Raw genomic sequence first — 6,000 nt, 5'->3', positions numbered from 1 at the left:
CAACTGATGCAGTTACAATTAGCAATTACACAGCTTTTGAGATAAATTGTCCTATTACTTTTGGTCCCTTGAAAAATAGGCAGCTACATATTAAAGAGCTGTAATTCCTAAAACCTTACTCCAATTAGGATATAAATATCCTCAAATTAAAGCTAAGAGTCTGCAGTTTAAGCCCATTATATAATGGTATATTGGATATGTTTTGCCAAACAGCCAAAATGCTAAAAACGTGTGTCACTGTCCAAATATTTCTGAACCTAACGTTTGAATGCGGCCTTCGTTTTACCATGTGATCCCTTAGTTTTATTGTCAATATACAGGGAGTGGTGAACAAAGTGCTGAACATTTCCTGGGTTCTTTGTGCAATGATTAAACTAAATAAAGCCTGACTGTATACCTTGGTATAAAAAAAGTGAAATATTTGTCCACTTTTATAATTAAGACACTGAGGCTGAAATTCAATCCATGTCAAATTTGTGCAATAGGGTGGTGGACACACGGGAAAATGCACGGTGACGGAAATAATTGTTGAAGAGTTTATACGGGTGACTGAATTCTCATGAACTGTGTGTTATGAGTGTTCTCCATATTTGCCACTTTCACACAAAGAAAAGTGCAACAATGCGGAAAGAAACTGTCACTGATGACAATACATATATGACTAAATGAAAACCATCAACCAAAAATGCACATGGGATGACAAAATCATTAAATGTTATTTCTTCAACATGGTAAAGATAAAACATGAGTACCAGCAATTAGGAGAGTACAATCTAGGAATTAAATGCAATGGAAACCGGTCAAGAATCAAAGGAAATAGCACCATACATCACAAATGCAAAAAATCAAAGGGGTTGTCCGCTACTTAAGTCAACCCCTTCACATTACCCATGTTTAATCCATTATTATAAAAAAGCATATGCTCACATCTAGTGTCAGAGCAGTTCCAGCGGTGTCGGCACTCGCGTTCTCGGGGCTCATGTGAGGTTGTGACGTCACACGAGCTCTGCGCCCAATCACCGCCAGCTTTCTTCTCCCCGCCTTCAGATAGATAAGTGATTAACAAGAAGTGAGTGGCGACCACAGTTCTGACTTCTTATTGATTAGTTATATGTCTAAAGGCGAGGAGAGAAAAGTGATTAGGCGCGGGGTCTCATGACGTCCCAATCTCACGTGAGAGCAAGTGCCGGCACCACAGGAACAGCGCCGACACCGAAGGTGAGTATAGACTTTTTTAGTTTAACGGGGCAAATATGAGGAATAAAAATGTGTTGTCCAAATAGTGGACAACCCCTTTATGTCTACAAATAACTATATGTACTTTAAAGACTAACTTGGATTTTAATTTTTATTTCCTAAACATGAAAATTAGCAACTTTGTAATCTCTAATCAGAATTTTTTTTTTTTTCTCAGTTTGGTCTTTCACTCTCAATTCATGGGTAAAATCTGTACTTCGTGAAGACCAATTTGCCCATTACATAGATAAAAGATTACAGTTGGTTCTCATACCGTTCTATGGAGATTGTAGCCTTTGGGAGAACTTGCAGCAGAATTTCTGTCTTCCTCTAGCTCCTCCCCCAACCTGCTCCATAGAATTTTAATCCCTTACCGACATATGACGTACAGTATATTTACATCATATGCTCACTCACTGACCTTGCAGGCTCGATAGCCGAGTCTGCGTTTTTTTTTTACAGGAGATGATTGCTGTGATATACAGATGATAGCAGCTGGAATGGGGGCGTGTCATCCGATGTGCCCACTGGTGCCCCCCAGATGTGATCCCGAGGGGGCGATGGATTGTTAGGGGTCTACTGAAGACCTCTGTGCCTGCCATGATGGTTCTCCTGTGAAATCCAGGCTGTGGATGGGTTCATAGGAGAATGACAAATTTTGCTATACACAGCATTAGTCTAGGGTGGACCCCTCCCATGTACTAATATGCCACAAACTGTAAGGTGATATCAGCAACCGCTTCCATTTTATCAGGGTGTATCCATACTTATGACCCACCCTGTATAATTACTGTGTATTTGTCGCGGGTGGCGGGGCGCTGCGCTCGCTAACGCTCGGGTCCGGCGCTGCGGCTGCTGCTCGGTGGCTCGAGCAGTGGGCCGGATCCGGGACTCGAGCGGCGCTCCTCGCCCGTGAGTGAAAAGGGGGGTGGTTTGTTTGGGGATTTAGTCCGTGACGCCACCCACGGGTTGTGGTGAAGATGGGCACCACCGCTGCTGGTGACGGGGATCCCGGGAGCGATGGTAGGGAGCAGCTGGGATGTTGTTTTCCCCCTCCATGGGTAGGGGTTGGTGGTCCTGGGGCCCGGTGGTGAGACGGGAAGGCAGGGTCGGTGAGGTGCAGGGTTGCAGGGACAGCGCGGCGTACTCACTCAGCAAGAGATGCACAAAGTCTCCGGTAAACCAAATAGCTGGACGGACGGGTCCCGCAGCCGGCTGCAGTGCCTCTCCCCGGACAGGTGATGGTGGCTGTCTTTCCCTGCACCTTTGTGTAATGTCTTGACTACGATAGGTCCCCAACGGTAGTCCGCTCCCCGGGGTATGGATGCCGGAGGAGCCCGTTTTGCCCGCAGGCGCTGGCCCTTGGGTCTCTAGCCTTTGGCGGTAGCTGTATACCCTCACGGTGTGGACGGTTGCCTTCTAACGGGTCTTTGGTTGTTAGGAAACCCCTGGGGTTCCTGTCACACTCGGATTTGACTGTTGACGGCGGCTCCAAGCCTAGTCGGGGTCCGATGGCCCTGCCTGTGTGTGCTGACTTCACTTCGCTCCCCGGTCGGTACCAGCGGGCCACCGCCCGACCCCGGTCCTACGGTTCCGCATTGATTCACCACTCCTGTAGACGGCCACCACCGTCTGCCAACCTTGTTGTCAGTGCCTGGGCAACAAACCCAGACACTCTCCACTTTACTCCTCTCACTTCAACCTCCTCTACTCAACTGTTCCTTTTCCCGCCTCCAGGCCTGTAAACTCCTCGGTGGGCGGGGCCAACCGCTTGGCTCGCCCCACCTGGTGTGTACATCAGACCCTGGAGGGAGGCAACAAGGGTTTTGTGTTTGGCTATTGTTGCTGCCTAGGGTGGGGGGTGTGTGTGTTGGTATGTATGTGACTACCTGGCTAGTCCCGGGCGTCACATATAGTACATGCAATCAGATTACCACAGGTTCCAGTGGCCTAAAGGGACTAATAAATATAGTAATATAGTAAAAACTGAAAAAAAGTTTTGAAAAATATGAGACAGAAAAATAGAAAAGTTCAAAACACCACCTTCTCCCCTTACTAAAAATAAAAAATACATAGATTTGGTATCACTTACATCCGTAAAAGTCCAATCTATCAAAATATAATATTAATTAACTAAGTTTTACGATTTTGTTTTTGGCTGCTACGTCACCACACTAAAATGCAATAGGAGGTGATCAAAACATTGAATCTACCCTCAAAATGGAAGCAATAAAACAATAAAAACAGCAGTTCAGAGCACAAAAAAACCCAAGCCCTCACACAGCCCCAAAAACTGAAAACCTATCCAATTTCTTCATGCTGGCAGCAGTGATGTCACTCAGTTTACCAGAGGTCATACCCGGATTTCCACGGTATGACCTCAGGTGACCTGAAGCCCTTTAACACTGACAATGGGGGTGAGGGATTAAGGGGATGCCCCGCACCCCCATCCCTGACCCGCATTGTCACTGTTAAAGTGCAGGGCCGTGCCCCGCACCCCGCCATTCCTTTAACCCTGACAGTGCCAGCCCCCGGCAAACACTGAGTAACATCTCTGCGGCTTATTCATTCTCTGGAGCTCACAGCAGCAGTCATGTTCCATGATCGTGTGCTGTGAGGTTCAGATCTAGCAGAGCTGAATCGTCGTGGGACCTCGTGTGGATTATATCAGACCTGCAGGAGTATTTTGGGAGTTTAAGTGGTGAAAGGGGGTGTTTTTTTGTCTTTTATTTGAAATAAAGGATTTTTTCGGTGTTTGTATTTATTTACTTTCACTTACAGATTAGTGATGGAGGTTTCATAGACACCTGCCATTACTAATCTAGAGTATAGTGGCAGTTGTGGGTTGTTATTAACCTCTTAAATTATCCTGATTGCCACTACATCAGGGAAATCGGGAAGAGCAAGGTAAGGCACCGGGCCTACAGCATATAATGGATGTGACAATTCCGGGTGGCTGGAGGCTGATATTTTTAGACTGGACCTCCTCAGCCTGAGAATACCAGCCCCCAGCTGTCAGGCGTTATCTTGGCAGGGCATCAAAACTGCGGGGACCGCTGTTGAGGTCATCTTTCTGTAAGAATAATAGTCTCCGCAGGAGGCTAGAAGGGCCAATTCGATTAAGCTATGGCCCACAGATATGAAAAATATAGTTTAATTGTGGCCATTTGTTGTGATCAGAACTGGAGGAGCTGATAGAAGACTTGTCAGACAAGAAGGGAAAACCCCTTACCACAAACTAGCAGAGGGTGTGGGAGTGCGACGTCTGTAAAACTCCCAGAAGGGGGCTGAGAGATTTCAGCATCATATCCATTTTAGTTGTGTCTCTTTACTTCACATAGGAGACGCACGAATATCTGTAGATCTCTATACTGTAGCTCTCTATTACTAGACGTATCTGCATGGTCATTTTGTATTGAGGCAACTTAAAAAGAATAATTTTGTGGTTATTTACAGAAGGTAGCCTCTTGCAAGAAGGGGAATGACTGCGTTCCTCTGAAACCTTATGAATGAAAGTCAACCAAACACAAAAAGTGACTCCGAGCCTCCTGTAAGAACAGACTGGCTTATAATCTAGCTAGAGAGGACACATGGGCACCATTACCACTGTAGGATTATTACAAGAATGAGCGATATCATACAACCCTCTTACCGCATTGATAAGCAAACTAATGAAAGCACCACTCCGGCGGCTTTTTTTTCAGTGCTGGAGTGGGTCTTTAAATGTAAGCCAACACCCCCTGTATTATACTCACCCTCTGGAGTCTTCACCTTTTACCAACACCGCTTCGGTCCCGCGACGCCATCTTGTTCCGGTAACGTCTGACCAGCCAGAAGTCAGATGTTACATGACAAGCTCTCAGTGCAACTCTATGAGAGCCACAATAAGCCTCTCATAGAGTTAAATTGATTTGTGACCTCCAGTATACTCCATGAAACAAGAGACCAATGGGAGTGACACTGGGGAAAAGATAAAGACACCGGCAGGTGAGTATCAGACAGGGGGCAGCGGACTTGCATATAAAGCACCACTCCAGCGCTGAAATAAAAAATAACACTGGAATGGTGCTTTAAGCTGAATACGAGCAAAAAGACTAGAATCTCTTCCATAAACCCTCAAGGTTATACAATGCTGATGTCATTAATAAAGGAGGGAAGACTGCTCATAAATCATCATCAATTAAGAAACCACAGAGGCAGCTATTAAAAGGTATGTGTCACGTGGATAAATGCTATCAACCTGCAGATATGGGGTTAATCTTGCCCGGTATGTACACATTAAGCCCTGCTGCTTGGAGGAAATTAATTTTAATGTTACCAGCAGTGTTCAGGTTTCAGTCATGAAGGCGGCGCAAGTTCAGTCACCACTCTGTGTACGGAAAGTGGCGGCTGCAACCGCCTCCGGCACTGACTGACAGCCTCATCTAATGCTGAGCAGCTGTCAATCAGTGTGTGGGGCAGTTACAGCTACCACTCTCCATACACAGAGCAGTGACTGAACCAGCACCGCCCCCATGACTGAAACCAGAACACTGCCGGGAGGATTAAAGTTAATTTCCTCCCGGCAGCGAGGTTTAATGTGGAGGTGCCAGGCGAGATCAGAATGCGATTAACCTGCAGATTAACCCCATATCTGCAAGTTAATAGCATTTTTCCAAGTGACAGGTTCCCTTTAACTTTTTTAAGTTCATGGGAACTATTAAGGGAACCTGTCAATCGATTCATGCTGCTCAGACTATAGGCTGCATGAATTAAAGCCTATCT

General features: G+C 45.9%; 1 protein-coding gene across 4 annotated transcripts in view; it reads right to left on the bottom strand.

Annotated features, from left to right (window-relative positions):
* Positions 1-6,000, bottom strand: part of DOCK11 (dedicator of cytokinesis 11) — a 449,693-nt gene that overhangs the window by 47,315 nt on the left and 396,378 nt on the right. The window lies entirely within an intron of this gene.

The sequence above is a fragment of the Anomaloglossus baeobatrachus genome, chromosome 9 (assembly GCF_048569485.1).
Source record: "Anomaloglossus baeobatrachus isolate aAnoBae1 chromosome 9, aAnoBae1.hap1, whole genome shotgun sequence".
Taxonomy (NCBI): Eukaryota; Metazoa; Chordata; class Amphibia; order Anura; family Aromobatidae; genus Anomaloglossus; species Anomaloglossus baeobatrachus.
Note: the sequence above shows the minus strand (reverse complement) of the source record. Positions and strands in the feature narration are given on the sequence as shown.